This window comes from Bombus fervidus, chromosome 19, assembly GCF_041682495.2.
Source record: "Bombus fervidus isolate BK054 chromosome 19, iyBomFerv1, whole genome shotgun sequence".
In the NCBI taxonomy this organism is placed as follows: Eukaryota; Metazoa; Arthropoda; class Insecta; order Hymenoptera; family Apidae; genus Bombus; species Bombus fervidus.
The window spans coordinates 1,534,973-1,555,157 of record NC_091535.2 but is presented as its reverse complement, the minus strand read 5'-3'; the positions used below and the strand labels follow the sequence as shown (position 1 = coordinate 1,555,157).

General features: G+C 44.0%; 1 protein-coding gene and 1 long non-coding RNA gene across 2 annotated transcripts in view; one reads left to right on the top strand and one right to left on the bottom strand.

The window, feature by feature from the left end:
- LOC139996846 (uncharacterized) overlaps positions 1-5,164 on the top strand; it is a 35,247-nt gene extending 30,083 nt beyond the window's left edge. Inside the window, exon 4 of the mRNA XM_074112179.1 lies at positions 3,504-5,164. The gene's annotated coding sequence lies outside the window, so the exon portion shown is untranslated. The remainder of the gene's footprint in view (positions 1-3,503) is intronic.
- Positions 5,165-13,246: 8,082 nt separating this feature from the next.
- Positions 13,247-17,763, bottom strand: LOC139996843 (uncharacterized). The gene is made up of 2 exons (XR_011802400.1): positions 17,081-17,763; positions 13,247-14,711 (listed from the first exon to the last, which is right to left on the bottom strand). It is a non-coding gene; the product is annotated as an uncharacterized lncRNA (long non-coding RNA).
- Positions 17,764-20,185: the final 2,422 nt, after the last annotated feature.

Sequence of the window (20,185 nt, the reverse complement as noted above, 5' to 3'; positions counted from 1 at the left end):
TCCTTTCCGATATAAACACGAGTGGAGAGAACGAGAGAAAGAGGGGAGTACTGGTTTCCTGTGCAGCGTCTGATGGCGAAAGAATCCGTGCCTACTATCCGAGCTGGAAAGGCGAATAGTTGCCATTTATGCTTGGCGTTATTATTATTAGCCAGCAGTTATCGCGAGCAAGTTTATTGACTTAAAATTGAACGTGCATGTAATGTACTCGTATGTTAGGTACTCGATAGCGATATGTTGGTACACGGATCGTTTCTTCAACCCTCGCCCACTCTTCCTCCTCTGTTATTTATTCCCCATGCTGCAACGCGTTTCCTGCAGAACTCGAAGAACTTTCCACGCGATAAAGCCTTTGATAAGCTAAGAAATACTCCTATTATCATCGTTGCAGGGATTAAAAGTTATACTTCGTTCTGAACCACGGTTTGAAGATTGTTTTTCTTTTCTTTTTTTTTTTTTTTTGCTTCTTTTGGTCTTCTCTTTGGTTCGCTTCGAGTATGGTGATTCCTTCGAGATAGAAGTGCCGCGAATGATTTCCTAAAAGCATTCGCTTTGGTTTCGATTTTTTGACAGACTCGATGCAAGTAGTGTTTCGGATGTGCAATAGAGAAACTCGAGTTCACCGGAGTTGTTCGGCTCTCACGTTCCATTTCGTATTAAGGTCGCAATTCTCGTTTGGATTCCGCTTTGAAATCTCGAGTCCTCTTCCTCTCGAGACCCTTTCGTCTCGACTGCGGATGGTACGCGCAAAAGTTCCAGTGTTTTCGTTCTTCGTTGAATTAAACGGCCGACTTCAACCGAGACGCGGTGGAAAGAATTCAAAGCACCTGCCAGAATTCGCTCGGTTCGGAATAGTACGCCTTCCGAATCGACGGAATTCCACGCGCGAAACGTACAGGGCCACGGACGTTTCTGAATGAACGCGTGTTTTTTGCGAACGTGCAAAAAGTTGCGCGTTCGAAGAAGGGCTGCTTCGTTTATGGCTTACTAAAATAGCCGTACGCGCCGTTAAGTGACGTCATTTAATGAACCGCGCATTAATGCAGTATTTATAACAGTTCCTGGCTCGTAAAATTTCTAGTCCGATTCCATAAATACACGAACCAGTTCACAGACGTTTCTTCATCGTACTCGAGCTCATCTCGCGACCCGCGATTCGCTAGGTCGACCATCGAGGTCATCTCAGCCTTGATCCTCTGGAAGCTTAAATAAAACCCGAATCAGCGTGATCTCCACGTTTCTGTTATTCCGGTCTGATGCGAGCGTGTGCAACGAACGCGTCGTAAAGTATAAGGGTCCGAGGGAACAGCTCGATAGAGGCATTCTTTTCCCACTCCCTTCGCCCAAATATCGTTTAATCGGGCCTCCAAGTTAGATGCATAATTACGGCCCAGCTCTGTGGACGATGGTTCTAGGAAAGGAAGAGGGAGGAGGAACGTAAAGGCAGAGCATGGACCGGGCCAACGCGTAGAATCACGAAAGTTCGCAAACTCGTGCTTGAACGAGCCGTTCGAGCACACGAAAAGGAAACGAAAAGGGGATGGGGCGCGCGAAGGTGGACCACGAAGAGGCGGGAGAACAAGACGAAGAGGAAGGAAAGGACGGAGGGAGAGGCGAGGTGAAGGGCATAGGGACGGGACGACAAGGAACACGGCTATGGCAAAAGAGGTGGAAGAGGGCAAAAGTTTCGATCGTAAAGCGAATGGAGGCAAAAAAGAAAAATTACATTAAGAAACTCGAGCGTAGCTGACGCGATGATACTTGGCTGCTGGTTGCTGGCTCTCTCTGCTGGTATGCGGCATGTTGGTCGGCAAGCTGTTCTCTGTCTTTCTTTTTTTTTCTATCCTCTTCCTTCTCTCTTTTTCTACCTCTCTTTATTCTACTAATTTTCCCGCGCTGCTAGCAACTACGGGAATGGCGAGAGCTGCCGGAAAACGATTCTCGAAAGAGCCCAGGCTGCGTACACGGCGGCCAGTTTCACGGAAAATTCAACGCGATTGATTCCTGATGCTTCGGTAGGAAAAGTTCATCGGAAAGTCGATAGTTTCTCGATGAACGAAGATGTTTCTCTAGGCTATATGGTTACAGTGGATGCGTGTTCTGACGTACGTGAATACGTCAGGGCGTATTGTAAATTCTTACAAGTTTTCAATTTTTAAATGTTTCATTCGTCGGAACGTCCATAATTTTACGTCGAAGTTTATCTCGATACACTCGAAGACCACAAGGGGAGAACACAAGAAACCAGATTTTCTACCTTTTCTTCCTAGAAAATATGTTTCCCTAAACATGTGCTTTATCGCGTTTAAAATCCCCAAAATGTTACTCGTCAACTCGTAACAAATTACAAATAAAACTTTATCAACTTGTCTGCCTACGTCTTTTGACCTGATTAGCTGTTTTTATCTTTTTCGACTAAAACGCTCCTTTTTAATCGTAAAGGAACGTTAAAATTAGGAAACTAAGGAAAATGTATTTGACGTGTTTTTCTTCTGTGATCTCCATCCGCTGCAAAAGTGTTGTGCGTGACGTATCGTTGCATGCAATTACGCAAACTCACACGTCTACGTGTTCCATTTGACGTATATCGGAAAACAGCCATTGCGTACTCGTATCGATACAAAAGGTCACTTCTAACGTCATTCGATGAAGTACAATGAAAATTGTAAAGTGGCGATCACGATTGCTCTTGCAAAATCTTCTCCACTCTTCCACTTTTATACGATGGGTAACATTTTATCGATAGACAGTACATAATCGAGTAAAACATACACTCGAACGAGATTAAATTTAGCCAGTTTTTCCTAAGCGCTTCTCGCAGCTGCGGAGAATTGCTGCGGCGATTAGAGGAGCTGCCGAAAGAAACACGAGCTTTGTACATGGCGAAGGGCTGGAAATTAAAGGAAAGAAAAGGAAGCGAGAAACTGCGAAGAAAAGTAAGAGTCGAAGGTGGAATAGAAAGTGTCGGGAATGACGTACCTTCCCTCTTTCAAAATGCCAGTCAAATTCAAGTTAGACTAGTCGGAGGTGGAGCGATAACGAGTCGGCCAGCGATTTACATAAATAAGTAGTTAGATGCGTCTCGGTTCCAAGTTTCAGTAGTATTTCAGAAATAATCGTTTCATGGTCCGTGAAGCGAGTCGTTGCTGCCTAGCAAGTTTCAATAACATATTACGCTTTAACGACAGATTCTGATCAAAGTTATATACAGTGGTAATGGACAATCGACATTGGATTCTAACGTTACATAGATTAAATCTCCGAGAGTGAGAAATTTTCCTATGTAATAGTCTATTAATTAAAAACCACCACATCAACGAAATATCATTATACGCGTTATTGTATCTCTAACAATTTCAAAGCCAAGTTTCGTTCGGAACGATCGTCCAGCGACGAAGTCAGCCACTTTCTCGATGCAATTGCACACCGCGATTCCTCCGTAAAAGAAGAAAGAAAAAGATACGAATCGATATGAGATTAAAATCAGCGAAGCGCTAACGCAGGACTACGATGCTATCGTACGAGTTTCGCCAACTTATCGACGAAGATGGTTGCGGTGTCGGAGCGAGGAAGAAAAGGAAAAGCCGCGGCTCGGCTCGCGCGGCCACTTAAACACCGGGCGAATTTACGTATCGAGAAGTAGAATGCGAGAAAAGGGGGCAGGAGGAGAAAGGAGCCGCTGGAAGAAAGAGACGCAGAATGGTCTGCATATAAAGTGGACACGAAATGAAGCGGGTTACGTCGGTCGGTAGGTAGAAGAGCATGTGTCGGTGCTTCTTCGGTGTGGAGTTTGCCTCGCCTTTTTACTCGGTGTACATTTCGTTTACATAGGATCCACGTGCAAGCGGGCGTGCAAATGCGAATATACGCTGCTACGGAACGCGTACATTCTCGCGCGTGTGTGTTACACTGTATATGTACATGTATATAGAGGAATGAAAGAGGGCGAGGAACGAGAAAAGAGAAACCGTGGTGTGTTCACGGTGGGCAGGGCAAAACGGAAGAGAGCGAACAGGGCAAGGCAGGGCATGGTGTGGCGATGCAGGACAGAGAAGGGCACCAGCAACAGGGAGGAAGAAAGAAAGGGATAAATAAAGAGGGACAGAGAAGGTAGAGGCTTGGTTAAAAGCGCGCAGGGTGCTCGCAATGGCCGACGATTTTCAACTTTTGCTATCGCCTAGCCGAGAATGGAAAATGGAGAATCCCGGCGGCGGGATATATACGCCCGAGCTGAACTCATTTACTTTGAAAGTTTCTCGAGAGCCTCCCGGCCTTCTCTCTTTCCACCCGCGTTTACTGTTTTCTCTATCTTCTTTTCATCCTGGGCGAGCCCGTTACCTCCCGACGAGATCCTACACCGGCCGGGGATCGACCGTGAAACGCCTCCGTGAAACGCGTTCCTGCCGATTATCGATGGAGATTTCATGGATTTCGCGAATTAAAGGATTAAACGCGATGGGGTGCGATCGATTCGTCGAAATAAACGGCCGGCCGCCGCTGCCTTTTTTTCCAAATTTATTAAGATCTTCGTGCTATTACACTTTCGTTTCTATCGAGTTTAACTTTTTCCTTTTAAACCAGTTTTATACATTTTTTCTATACCCATAAAAAATGAAATACGCAAACGATCGTTCGGTTCGTTTTCGATTTCTTTTCGCCAATTATAGAAATATTTTAAGAAGCCTCGTGATAACAAAATGAATTTGCATATTATCTCCCGTTAATGGAAAAATAAATTCCTCTTGTAGAAATTAATTCAAAATTCTATTAAGATTAAGATTATTAATCTTACGAGCGCACGGTGCAATTCTTCGTCATTGACGGAGTTATCCCTCCCACTTTTTCCTGGCAACGAGCTACCTGCAAGAGGAAGAAAAGCACGTGTCGCATGGTCGTATTGCCAGCGAAACATCAGCGCGGCCAACTTTTCTTCACAGCTGCGACTGGATGTTTTTTACCTTCTTACCAGAGGGTTAGAGCTTCTTTTCAGATGAATTCTCTACCCTGTAGGAGTTGCTTGTTCCAAAGCGTTGCAACTTTGCCCTCAAGTATACCATTAAAAAATAATTCTCATAAACAACGAACAAGATTTTTCAAGCGTTTGAGCCTACCGTGAGCATCCACTAATTTTTTAAACTTCAATTTTGTTCAATTATCGAAAAATTCCAACTGCTGGAAATAGAAAGTTACGAAAATAATACTCGAGCGTTGTTTCCACGAGCCTGTTATTTTTCTGGTTACTAAATTTTCTTTTTTCACATTATGTTATTAACAAATAACTTTCCTAGAATCGCGAATTATTTTTCGCTTTACTCGAGAAAATCGTTTCGGTCGTGTCATTTTTTAAATATACGTAGAATCTACGTAAGAATTAATTCCACTTGAATTCACGGAAGGCGCCTGGTCCAAAAAGGTTCACGATTCTAGCAGCAGGATTTTGTGAAGGAAAAGTAGGTAGCCGGCAATAAATCAAGTCCATGGGGATTACGTGAACCTTTCTCCGCATGGTGGTGCGCGCCCCGCCGAATTCCGGTCAGTAAAAGTCATCGTAAAAATATAATCGCGCTAATGATAAGCAAATGGAATACACAACACGGGAACGTCGAGATCGGGGAGGCTAACGATCGTCAAAAGTCAGGAAGCTTGCTCGTAAATTCGTCTAAGACATTTATAGACGGACACCTCGCGTCGGAAATTCTTCCTAGAGCCTGGCAGAGGATCTACCAACTTGACCAGTAACAACCACGTAGAGGAACGTTAATTTGATGCACGACCGTCGTCCATGCTATGTGCAAATTACAGCGTAACTAGACCTGACCCGAACCTGACGCCTTCTAATTATCGCGACAACTTACCACCGAGACAACGGATACGTTAGAACTCATTGGCTACCGCCCAAACGCGGCTTTGAACAATTTTCGAACATGCTGATTGAATACTTGGTCCGTTTCAAAGATCATCGTGTGATATTTTCAACAGTCTTGTTTTTTACACTATCATTCAGGAAAATGTTACTATACGATCCTATAAAATATGTACATGCTATAAAAAGAACATTTTCATTAAGACAATGTTCTGCGCTAAGACAACCGAAATATCTTTTATCGTTTGTTGCTTTACTTGCTAAGAAATAAATACATTGCAATGGTACATACGGTTTATTTTAATAAACACGTTCTAAAATATACTATTCTAAAATATAGAAGACTTGTGCGAGTCACTGTTGTTTTGCAGCGACTTCGTGGTTATATAGCAACGTCTAGCAGCTGTTGTAAAAATAAGATAGTATTTTGCTATTCTGAACGATACTTTAAACGATATTTAAACAATTTTCCTTTACGATTCGTTGAATATAGAAAATGACGAAGCAAGAAAGATTTTTAATATTTTAAAGATCCAAAGTCACTTTAAGAACGCATCTATGAAATGAACTATTTTCAGCAAGCAAGAAAAAGTGAAATAATCGGTCGACAGAAAAATAATCATTTTTTTCTTGGAAGAAAAAGAAAGAATTCGTTACTTGAGAATTTTTATCAGAACGTTGGATAGATGTTGAATTTTAGCGGACAAACGGTAGCCCACGGTACGGGATCGGAACGATATCGAAATCCATTCACGTATGGTTTCTCTCACGGGATCCGAGGCTTTCCATCAGTCCCACACGAGCTCCAATGCAAATCGTATCACGAACGATGCAGGGAAGATGATACAAAGTGGCCGTAAAAATTCCTATCGCACTCAAGAAATAATGGTGGGCTGTATTCACGGCGAATCGATCTCACTGCAGAGAATTGAATTCGTACGAAGATTTCACCCAACTTCTTGGTATCGTGGAAATCTGCTAAAATCGAGGCGAGAGAGGCACAAAACGAACTAAATAAAGAACGAAGAATTTCAAGTTGTTTAAACTTTTAAATTGCCGATTGCTATGGAACGTACGGCGTGTCATCGATCTTCGCGAAGACACGGATCGATCAAACGCGTTACCAATGGCCGTGAAAGGATGACACGCGATACGAATCCGTAAACGAGACTGTCGCCTTCGTTTCCCTCTGCTGTCTAAACCATTCATCGCTTGTCGTTAATTAGCAAACCAAATCTGTCTCAAGTGTCTAATTGCGTTCTAATTGTAAATCATGGCTCTATGAGGATTCGACTCTTTTAAAACCTTTCATCCTCTTCGCTGTCGTTCGTAGAATTTTTAATTCGTTGCACTTGATTAGATACATTAGAGAAGCTTCGATCGAAAGAAACCCATCGATCGCTCAACCGGAGAAGGATGTCGCGAGAATTCGAAACAACAATATCAAGAAAAAGCCGTGGAAAATTAGGAAATTCTACCGATGGTAACACCTCGATCGATCCAACTTCATTTTAAATGTAAATCAAATTCGTACGAATATCTTACGATTAATCTCTCTTCGCTAGGATTCTGTATCGTGCAAATTTCTTATCGTTTTCTGACTCGCTGTATCTAATTGGATAGTTAAGATAAATTTGAGAATTACAAGAAACTATCGACGTCGCCGATAAGCGTCGTCGAAACTCGTATCGAAATTCGTCGTATACGTATGTAGCGTTTAACGAAAATCCGCATTTAGCTGCCTTTAAAATGTAAATCTATAAAGATCCGAGGTTCTACTACGAAGCGTATCTCCTTTAACGCTCTATTATGCAAACATTCTTCGTGTCATTTTACAGAATTTCTAATTCATCGTATCGGATCGGATCGTCGAAACTAATAGGAGAAACTTCATTTAAAGGAAACCATCGACGTCGTTTGTCTGGGTGAAACTATCGCCGAAACTGAAGGTAACGACATCGAGAAGAGCCTCGAAAAAAGCGTATAGTACGAAATTCGGTTGGTGGTAGCATGGTGAACGGCGGTCGAACGAGTTGCGCCGGTATCGGGGGGTGAGAATTCTACGCTCTTTGCCATCAGATTGCCATGAACTAATTTAGCTTCTATCCAATCTCACTGGCTCTCGTGCATTCCGCGCCGTTTTTAGATTTAACCTACCCAAATATGCAAATTGCCGCGGGAGCATAGCGAAGAGCTGCCGAGAAAGATTCCTCGAGGAGAATGGCCGATTCGGTTGCCTTGCTGCTCGCAAAGGGGGGATAGGGGGTATAATCCTCGCCCATGGGAGATTGTGGGCGGCCAAAATGAAAGAGCAAAAAAGACCTGGGTATCAAGGTACACGAAGAGCGAACAGAAACACAGAGAGGCGGCGACACGGAGCAAAGAAATGGAAGTGGAAGAGAGATAGAGAGGAAAGACGTACGAGAATCCGGTCTCGTACGAATGCACGCACACACGCGTAAGGACGTCGCAGTGGTAGCGATCGACATCGATCCGGGGAAAAGTCGAAGAAAATGAAAAGTTGCGATCGTTTCAGTCGGGATCTTCGAGACTATCGCGCTGGAATTTAGATCGGCGAAACGTTACGCCAAGATTTCGTCTCTTTTTCAGCCTGATCGCATAGAATCTTTTACGAATCGAAACATTCGAGAAAGGATATAAGAGTATCTACGATTGAGCTGCTCAGAAACTATGATGATTGATAATAATCCAGAAATAAGGAAATGAAGGAAAATGTGTTATCATTACGATTTCTTGAGACTGTACTTGGAGTTCGTTGTTATTTGTGCTATTTCGTTGTATTAAGTAAATTTGTAGAGGTAAATAATCTGTTTCTTTGAGAAATTTGGAATACACATAATATGAAAAATGTATAGAACATCCAAAATACTTAAAATACTCGTTTGATATTCACTGGAACAAGTTGCATCTTCCTTAATTATTTTCATAAAAGTATGAATGTTGGAAAATGTTGAATGGAGTAAATTACGTAAGAAGTTTTAGCTACGTTTCCTTATATTTGGCAAATAAAACTTTCGGTCTTTTATTATCCAATTGATTAAAGCGATTGCCGACTCTGTAAATAACGCCGCTACGAAAATGACTGGGTTTATATCTCGGTAGATTCGCGGGGGAATCGCGGTTACGAAAAAGGCGAGAATATACGATAGAACGTGCGCTTAAATCGCGATTTTAACGCACTAACAGAGGTGCACGCGGTTGACGGTTGAACTTTCGACCCACAAACGCCCGGTAGCAATGATTTACGCGTAAGTTACAGTTTGTCAACGGTGCCGTGTAAAATTGTCGCTTGAACGGCCTACACGGGATTTCTGAATCCGCGTCATCCCGACGAAAGCCTCTGTGCCGCGGCTTAATAAATTCACCCTTTACGGCCAGCGCAAATTCGGTAACGAACACGTAACGCGCACCGATTGCATCACGCTTTGATATGCTCGAACTTTACGTCGGACTTCTATGAAATACGAACTGACGCAGCTTTTATATAGGTGCGCTATACATTTCAGGAAATAGGAGTTAATTTATCGTTATTCGCGATTGAATTTACAACAGCCATTATGAAATTCAAGACGTAAATGTAATATTATTATTTTTCCTATTACCAACGATAGTTTTTATTTTATATTAAAAACAAACTACAAAGATGAATGAATCAGGCTTTCACTCGTGTTTTATTTTGCTCAGTCCGAGGCAAACGACTGAGATTAAATACAGCGATCGAAATTCTTTTGTTATTCGTTTCCACAGAGCGACAAGTACGAATAGCGAGTGAAATAAAGAAAAAGCTGAGTCGTGGATCTACGTAGTTATCAAAGTATTTCTAACACCAAATTGAATTATTACCTACAGCTTGAAAAATAATCCTCGATCGATATTTTTGTATATGTACACGCTTCGGTGCCTCGATGTTCAAAATTACATCACACAAGTAAATTCACATTTTTCCTAACATTCTCTATGAGAATAACGTGATATTTATTTATAGTTGGATCTACGATAAAACGAAGAATAAACGATCGTGAAATTACAACGTTAGTTAACGGGAATGATCAAAGGGGATGATACATCGGACGAAATTTCAATTTGTACGAGTCCATAGAGATAAGGAAGAGCGTCGTACCGGAAATTCAGACGGTGGACGGGGTTGAAAAAAAATTGACAATACCGATGAAAATAAGTGTTACAGTACTTAATAATAACGTACTGGCCGAAGGCATGATGGCGGAACAAGGCGGGGCTCTCCGCGAATATTTCTGTCCGCGTAGGTAACTTAAGAGAGGGTAAGAGAGACGCAGACACCGAGAAAGGGAACTGAACGTATCGGACAGAGAGAAAATCAAGGGAAACGAAGTAAACGAGACGGAGAAAGATTCAGGGCCGAGAGAAGGGAAAGAGCAAAAAGGAGAGGAAAAGAAAGAAGAGGCTGACCGGCTTGTAATCGTTGTTCGATTCGACCAGAAAGGAAATCTTACGTTCCAATTCCATCCAGTTCTCTCCTTCCTACTTTAATTAAAATCCGTACAGAACCGTTTTACCACCTTGTCAAAGAGGAGCTTCAACCGTGACCGAACTACGCATATCTTCTTTATTCACCGCGTCGACTCGCGATTTGCTTTTATTTCCATCTTCCGAGCTCGTTCCATCCCTATGCCAGACTATCGCGCTTTCAGATCAAATCGAAACATTCGCGCGAATTTATTAAACGTCATGTTCGCAAACAAGCTATTTTATATTCGCGGAACGATCACACGGCGTTCGAATCCGCGAACGCCAAATAGGTATCGTCATACCTAAGATGTTCGCGTGGATCGATAAGGGCGCGAAAGCGCAAACACGCGTCGCGTCGTTCCCCCACGTGTGCTCGATCGCTATTCCAGGTTTTCACCAACTATTCGATCTCTATTCCGCCAGAACGCGGCAAGACAATTTTATTTCCCGCGATACTGCCAGAGGACACGGTAATACAGCAGTGATATTAAGCAAGGAATTAAGAAGTACAGCATCCAGGGGAGTCGAGACGTTTCGGCTTATTAAATGGCAGTCGTTACGGCCGAACGATGGAAATCGAACGAAACGCGCGGACTTTCTTGTAAGTTTCGTGGGGTAACCTGTTCCTTTCCGGATTCCCTGCCGTTCCGAGCTGATAATTAAGTAACGGATAAAGATCGATATTAACATCGCGTGTCCGTCTAAGGTACCGGTTCTCGACAACGTTAGCGACTACTAATATTGTAGTGACTTTATCATAGCGACAGCAGTCACTGCCAGATTCGTGTCTCGGTTTTTACGAATTTTCTTTCCTCTCTTCTTCGACCGAAGAGGCCGGCCGCAGCTTTATCTCTATTTTTGCCCTTGTAGTTGCTCCTCCGTGGCTCCTTTCGAACAGAACGAGATTGCCAAGGTGATTGCACGACCGCGATTCCTCTTTCACGAGATTGCGACTCCATTAATTGGACCGGCCAAGCTACCTCCGTTAATTGACCATTTCTGAAGTGTACTTTACAGGCTACGTCCACGAGGATTTTCGTCGCAAGACGTTCGAGAAATTTCGCAAAACGTAAACTCGCCGATTCCGTGCGCTATCGAAAGATTCGAAAGAAGCGCTCGAGGCAGTTTCGTTCATATTTTTCGCGTTCGAAGTGGATTTTGTGGGAAGGAAATTATCGTTACGTACATGGGAAACGTCATTGCACTTTCGCATGTCGCAACAACCCGCATCACTTATCAACGAGAATAGGCCGTTGAGTCTTCGAGCAGTTATCGCTTGAAATCCTGTTCTGTCTAAGCTAGACGTAGAAACACGTACGTATCAGGCGCGATACATAAACTTCGTAGACAGCGTAAACGCATTTATCGAGAGTTTTTCTTTTCTTTTAGTCCAACGACGATGATTCGACTGATTACGAGTCGATAAAAAGCCGTAATTAACGGTTAACCGAGTGGATTGCCTCGACGAAATCGTACGTGATAATTAAATAACACGGCAATCAGCGTACTTCAGGAAGCCGTAATTCCTCGTTCTTTAATCTCTACACCGTTAATTGTGCGTAAATCTCGTATTTGTGTTAAATCGGACACGACGTTCGATCGAATTTGCACGAAATCTCTCTACGCGGGCGAGCTTAATCTCGAAATTCGCCGACATTAACAACGTTCGCTGTAAAAAGAATCGGCTCGTTGGTCGAGAAGCGGGATAAGATAATTAGGATCCTCCGCCGAAGGTTTGCTCTTACCTCTTGTACCACATCCGATCCGCGATAATCGATCGTTCATCGACGCTTTCGATGACGAACTTTGGAGGAAAGTGTACGAGAAGGAAACTCGACGTGCCACGAAATACCGGAACCAGCCGCCCCCTCTAATTAGCGAACTTTCGAAATGTTCGACGAGCGATGTCCCACGATAATCCCGATCGGATCCCCTCGGATACGCATTACCATTCGTGTATCGGCGCGCGGATCACCGACACGGAATCGATGGAGACGGTGGAGGCGGTGGAAGTCACGGAGAGAGCTGCTGGAAATAAAGACGAGGGTATAGGTGTCGGGGGATGGACCATTCGCCGTGACCATCCTATGAAACCGAGTGCAGTCCAGGGTATAGTAGACATCCCCTACCACAGGGAAGTTTTATTGGAGATGACCAGAGGGAAGAGCGAGACTCGGTAACCGAGAGAGAGTGAGAGAGAGAGAGAGAGAGGGGCAGAGAAGAGAAAGACAGGCAAGGTAAGGAGAAAATAAGAGGGACGAGGAGGAAGAAAAACGTGCACGGTGTTTCGGCCACAACGCTCAGGATCGAAGGGGGAAATAATACGAAGGATAGACGACGGAATAGGCAGGAACATTAAAGGATGTCCTCGACCGTGCGCATAAAAATAACGAAACGCCATTTGCCGTAAGAGCACCGTCGATGGAGCTTAGATTGTTTGGCACATTGTTTGAGGAACCGAGGCGTGGTAACGCTCACGTTGTTTCAGATAATTCCCTCGTTTACACCGTAAATCCTGGCAGTTTTAACGCGATTCCATTTCGAGACGCCAAATCGTTACGACTCCCATGGGATCGCGCCGTCTAGCGGAACCGAAACACTCGTTCGAACGGGCTTACTTTATGGCGCGCGATAAAATATTCTTTAAACAACTCTTTCCCATGATCGGTGAATCGCGATCAAGCTGTGGTTTGTTAATACTAAACGACTGAAAATCTTCGTCAATCGTTTTTTATAGTTTCATCGATTACGGTAGATCGAACATTTTTTAACGTGGTTTAACGCCTATTAAAATAAACATCATTACGCAACGCAGAAATTCCTTGGAAAGCTGATGATAGAAAAACAGGAAGGAGAAATAAGCCATCCATCGATGCTTATCTAATTTATCTTCCCCTTTGAATCAGCCATTTATACAGGTATTTGCGTTCACGAGCGAGAACCTCTCGGCAGAATCGCCTTTTTAAGATTTACAAACCACCCTCGGCGACTCGATATTTCGTCGGCGATCGTCACGGTATCGATTCATCGATGGCTCGTACTATCGCTGGCAATAAGGAAAACGTGGATCGCGGTGGGTACTCGCTGAGGAACACGTTCTTCGCTTTCCCCTCGTGGCAATCGCATTTGCACAGCCCGCGCGGGTATAAAATGTAGAGTAAATTTTCAAATATTTCGCATGCGTCTCGATGGGGCCCACGCATGCGCTGCCATGCTGGGAGAACCGGATATGTCCGAGGCGTCACGCGAAATAAGATATTATAATCTCGCAAGCGACCATAAATATTATTGCGGTGACGCCAGCATTACCCTGTAGAAGCTGTAAACTCGTGGAACGTGTTACACGGGGATTTGCTGCTACGCTCGCTTGCTTTCCGCCTCTTTCAGCCCGACTAGCCTCGGCTTTGCTGGCTCGACCTGCCAGCCAGCCGGTTACACAGCCTTCGCCAGTCGGTCGCGTTGCTCGACCAGTCGGTTGCTTGGCTTTTTCTTCTTCTCCGACTGTTCCTGCTGCCGTTCGCACTCTCGCCACAGTACTCTGCTGCTTCTTCTTTCCCCTAGCCGCTTCTTTTCTTCCCTTTTTCTTCTTTCGTTACTCGATGTCTAAGGCAGCGCATAAATATATCGTCCAGGCCGGTCCACGACGCTCGTACGACGGCTAATTAAAGGGAACTGCTTGTACGCTCGACTGACACGGCCTGGACATTGCTACATATCGTATTCCATGTTATCGACGCACCAAAATAACCATTATCGTTCGCTCGCTAAGTATTTCGACGCTTCCTCTCTCCGTTTTCGACTTATCCGCTGCCTCGCGTCCGTTGCATCGCTCTTTCGTGGGTGGACGTCGACTGATATTTAAGTTCGCGCCCGCTGATCTTTTGCGCATCGAACGACATCCGCCAGTGATTAACATTTTGACGATCGAGGACGAAGAATCGAACGCTCGCAGGTAAACCGAGTGTACTCGTTCGTCATTTTCAGACCGAATGCAACGGAACGTAGTGAGATAGCGGAGACTATCGAGAAAGTTTCAACGGAGATGTAAAAATTCATTAATTGAGAGAATAATATTGCGTAGCCATGGGTGGTCTGACGAGGTTGGTCGAGGTATGGAGGCAGATGGAATTTTTTGTCCCTTTCCCCATCCAGTCGTTCGCCAACCGAGAAGTTTCTTTCACTTTCTTCGTATTTGTATTTCGAAAAGATCTTCCCCTGTAATCTTTAACTTGTTCCCCTCCTTCTGACGTTTCATTCAAAATTGAAACACTTTTCAACTTTGTTATTAACTCGCTGTCACCATGAACGTCGCTATCGATGCACCTCGATATTTTCAGAACTGCAACGAAAATGCGGCTTCCACACAATGGGAGATCGAAGGGACTCGTAAACCGCGAGGGAATGCAACGCGGACGACGTAAATAAAAGGAACGCGGCGAATGATTGCGGAGGTAAATGGTGACCAGGCGGCCATTACGATCAGAAGGTAAATCAGGAAACGCGCGATTACGCGGGTCCGGAAATAAAAATGTATCGCGGCTCGTACACGCGCTTATTGCCTTCCATTCTGCTACTAGGCCGCAACACCATAAGCGGACACCGCGGACACGATTTAATATGCCGTAAATGGTAATGGCCGATAATAAAGTTTTACGAGCATAATTGAAACTATATTTTCTTCGGCGGGACTCGGCCTCCAAGCTTTCTTCCTCCGCCGTCGGAATTCGACGCTTGCATCGGCAATTTTGTCTTGTAAAAGCGATTTCAAACGGCGGTAATTTCAGTTGAACTTTATTTTAGGTAGCGTTTTATTTGTAATTTCTTCCCCAACGTATGGAATTTTTTTACTAGTAGAATTCAGAAAATACCTATTAATTTTAAAGTGCGGAGATAATTATTTAAAAACTTAAAAATACATAAACTGGACAAAGTATCGTACAGTTTTCTTGCGCGTCATACCGACTCTGGTCGTGATACTCGTCTCCTTTGAGCATCCAGTCTTTTGGGCGCCAATTTCTTTGCTTCGATCCGAATGGTAATACGTTTCTCGATACATATTAATTAAACTTAACTCGAACCAACTTTTGACGATGCACACAACTGGTAAAATATGTATATCCTAACAAACGATCTTAAAATAGCGATTTTCACGGTTTAAATATATTCAGTATTTTACGATAACGTTCGTCAAAAACTGTTATACGTGTTATAAAAAAAAAGTCACAAATTCGATATACTCCGGCCGTAATTTCTATCGTATCCAAGATCGATCTTGCAACGAATCCAATTTCTGGAACTTGACGTGGCAGATAATAAGCAGATTCGCGGAAATTTCACGCGAACTCGTTCACCGCGCTCGACTTGGAGATGTAAATATATTATCGGGAGAGCGTGATCCCGATTCGACGGCGTAACGAGCGCAATTCCGAGTGTAGGAGAGTTCCTCCATTCGGGATGACAAGCTCGAGCGCGTATCAAGAGACCCTCGCGTCTCACGCTGGAAGTGGAACAATTTGTACCAGACGAAGATCCACTCTTATGACCTCAATAATCCCTCTCCGTAGCCGACTTGTCAAGGTTAAAATTGTGGTTCCGAGTCCGTCCAACTTTACAACAGTCGTCTCTCTTCGTCCGCTTGAAGCGCGGCAGTGTCTCTTTCGGTTCATCGAATGCGACCATACTGCCGCCTAGTTACGTTGACCGTAAGTTGGCCATTATGCCTTACGTTCCTCGGCCTATCATAACCAATGAAACGATCGTTTCTCTCGCCCGTGGCTGTCTGACGAGGAAATCAACGCGACGAAATATCTCGCTTAAGAACGGCTGACCTAAAATCGCTTTGACACCGAGGCACGCGAATGAACTGTCCTTCTTGCCGTTCACACAGGCGAAGTACGCTACGATGAAACGTATACTATCGACGATAGATGGAAGAGCCTGGCCGTACAAACATCATAGGAACAAGATTCCGCAAATATCGTTCGCGAATCGTGTGAACTGTATTATTTAAGATATCGCGAGATTTCAAAGCGTGTTGTACTTTGTCCCTTGTCGCGACCGCAGCGGTACAAGACTCATTTTTATAAGGTGAGAAGCGACATGTCCTGTGTGTTTCATCTTCCAATTTCGAAGCTATCCCCGAAATAACCAAATGAACGTACCTCTGCTCGTAATATCGCGAAAGTAATTATGGTATCGCAAAATTTCATTTGCTAGTGTCCGTTCGAGGTCGCAAACGCAGTGTTTGCGTCTCGTCGCGTTTTCCAAACTGCTCAACTTCGTCTTTCATCTATCAGTTTCTCCGTCTGATCGCACAAGTACGCGACTGATGGTCGATTATCAAAAAAGAAATTACTTGCTGCCATTCGTTGATTAAAACTACGAGAAAACGACACGAATAGTAGCAAATTCCAAGATCAATTGAAGAAACAGCGTTCGCAACATCCTCGCTTCTTTCTGTTCTTTAATTTATAGAATTGATCAACGCGGCGTCTGTGGGGCACATCTACTTTTTTTGAAAATAGGAGAAACTGTGTGTCGCACTGCCTTGGACTCCGAATTGAAAACACTTGGCGTGCAGCAGCAGAACGTCTATATTCCCACTGGACGCGCGTCCAGCGATACAAGGGGACGTTCTAATGCGGCTGGTCATCTCTATTCAGCATTGCTCGTACCCTCGATACCCCGTGCGTCTGTCGGCTTTTTTACCTCTATTTCCCCATGAAATGGAACTGCAGTGCACGCTGGCTGCTCTCTCGCTCCATCTCCACGCTTTCAATGTCCTCTCCTTTTCTCTCCTCAACAGCTCCTCTGCCTCCGAGCAACGCTGATCCGCCGGAGGCGCTGCTCTTCCCACCCTGACTCTCTTTTCCTATGGTTTTTCTCCCCCTCCGACTCGCACAGACCCTCTCTTCTCCACCAGCCAGCTCTTTCTCATCTGCTGCTCTCATCCCCGCTCCGGTCGCCGCTCTTACCAACCGGGCCGCACGAGAGTACATATTTTACAGGCATTCATGATGGCCGCCGCGCATCTGTGCAAACCTGTCTGCCTAGCTTGCCTCAGACAGGCTCGCCCCCTGAGCAGCAGACAGAGACTGCCAATGCTCCGTGGCCAGCCTAACTTTCAGTCTCCTTTCTCTTTCTCCGGTTTCTTCTTCTTTTTTCATCCTCGTTGATTTTTATTTCCTTTTTATTTCACATATCCACACTACTCACTATCCCTTTAGCGTTGCAATGTTGCGCCTTGCGTTGTATCCTTGCAGTTTGTATGTACGCGCATGTTGTTTGTTTCCGCGTGTTTCGAGGCTGTTCGAGCGGTATTTTTCAACAGTTTTGAATCGATCGTGTTCATAGGCGTAGCAGCGATCGAGACAACAAGTGCACCTCCCAACTCTTCCTCCTATTTTTCCTTCTTCCATTCTTGTTCTTTTTTATTTCCATATCGTGCACATATCCGCCGGCAAACTATTCGTTCAACGTCGCAGTGTTGCGTTCTGCGTTGCATCGTTGTAGCTTGTACGTTACTGTTTCCGTATAGCTCGAGGTATTTCGAAGAGCTCTAGACCGAGTGTAGTAGCAATGAAAGCAACCGAAGCTTTTGACTTTCGTGAATTTCCTTCCTCTTTCTCCAATTTCCTCTTTTTCTGCTCCCATTTCTTTTTGTCCTGCTCTTGTTAAATTTTATTCTCATTTCATCCAGATCCCCATCGCACAGACTGTTCCTTTAACATCGCGTTGTTGCGTTGCGTGCTTACAATTAGCATAGCTCTATACTCTATTTCCGTTTGCAGATTCTGCGTTCTTGAAGTGGCATCTCTGTAAAGTCTCGGATGGATCGCGTGTACTAGCGATCGAGGCAAGTGGAACTTTCGATTTTTTTCACGAGTCGAGAGGTACGGGAGGCTCGTGTCGTGTTACGACGATTCTTCACGAGGGCTCGGATTGCTCTGGATGTATCTATAGGTTAGCGTTATTGATCTCTTTGTGGGGCTGGAATCTCGAACGCTTCACGCGTGCTTTGTGTTCGAAGGGCTCCTGCAAGTGGGAACTTGTCTTCCGTCTGGAATTCTTTCACTGTACAGCTTCTTGCGATTCCGATCGTCTTCAATTTCTTCCTCCATCAACATCGTTGACCCAAAAGTTTCTTCAAAATTTCAAGAAACGGACCTTGAGAAGTAACGATCGTTTTCGAAGAAGATTCAAGGACGGTTTGAAACAATCGTCATCCTCGCAGACGCCAGACGCCATGCTGTTCGAGCAATCGGCACGCATAAAAGTGGACAGACGTACGGCGGTGCAAATCACGACCGAAATGGCAGCTGTAACTGTGTAATAAGAGTGCTTGCCGTTCGCTGTTAAAGGCCTCAGTTGTCTGACTAAACTCTGAACAGCGATGGGTCCGATCTGTTACTCGAGGTTCACATTCATTCGAAATTTACAGATTGGCTTCGCTCGATTCAATAGCTTTGGAAGTTTAATCGACTTGGCCACCTTTCGATGGAAAATTCAGAGGATTTGCAAGTTTTTGGCCAACTAACACGATGCTGTTACGTAAAACAGCTCGTATCGATTCCAATGGAAACTGAGACAGAATAACAAAGGCTTTTTACTGGCTTCTTCGATGTTAACTCGAACTGCTATTTCCGTAGATTCAAATTTAGCCAATTTTTATATACTTATCCGTTGTATAAAGTTTCTTACGTGTATTTTGCGTGCTATGAGTCAGAAGCAATCTCACGAGGTTAAACACCGTAGGAATTTGCATCGGAAATCCAAGGGAGGAGATTTACTCCAAGATCGCATTTACATCGAAAACATATTTTTTCAAATTTTCTTTTATAGAAACGACAGGGGCAGACTTTACGTATCTAAGAATTTTCGTAATCGAACAATAAATTCTGGTATAAAGCTGTATAAATTAAAAAGCGAGAAGCTTATTAAACTGCTGGAGCCGAAAAAAGAACGGGAAAAAGAACCGACGCGTATCGTTCGTTGTTTTCATCAGACGAGTCTATTCGGGGTGTATTTAAACTGTTTATCACGAGAATGGCTCGTTATATACTAATTTGCACAAAGAGTTAGCACGAGAATCGTAATATCATAAAAATTCTCAGTCACCCGGATGCGTCGTAATTCAAGCCATGACTCATAGTAAAACCAGTTTCCTTCGTTTTACTCGCGGCATAGGGATTTTCTGAGAGCCTTCGCATCCAGCGAGCGTTGCGCGAATAAATTTATCGACGCTACGCGCGAAGCATGCAGAAAACGAATCGCGTTCGTGCAATTAATTCGGGATGCATCCAAGAAACATGTCGATTCGTTAGCGGAAGCAAATGTCTTTTTACGCTTTTATTTTAATCATACACGAACAACTTTTACGGCCGAATAATTTTTCTCCTTTTCCACGCTTATAATAAAATGATACATATATAAACATTTTTATTGCACACTCAATGATTATAAATTCCTAAACGGTTTAGGTACTACGACGCTACACCGATCGTTTCGTAAACGATAGGATTAACAGCCATTCGCACTTTTCTGCGATTAATTTCTCGTAAACGCGAAACCGCGGCTGGGAAATTCGCGTTAAAAAAGTGCATCGGCAACTCGATAAAACAAGCACCGCTTCCTTAAGGCGTTAACATAATAGCGAAACTAAAGAGGGTACGAGACAAGCGATACAGGTTAAAAATAAATTGTTAAATGTCCTAATTTTATAATGGCAATAAATCAGTCCCGTTCGTACGAATGTCGAGTCATGACTATCAATGTTTTACGTTCTCACAGTACTTCGGCCGATATAAATTCGCA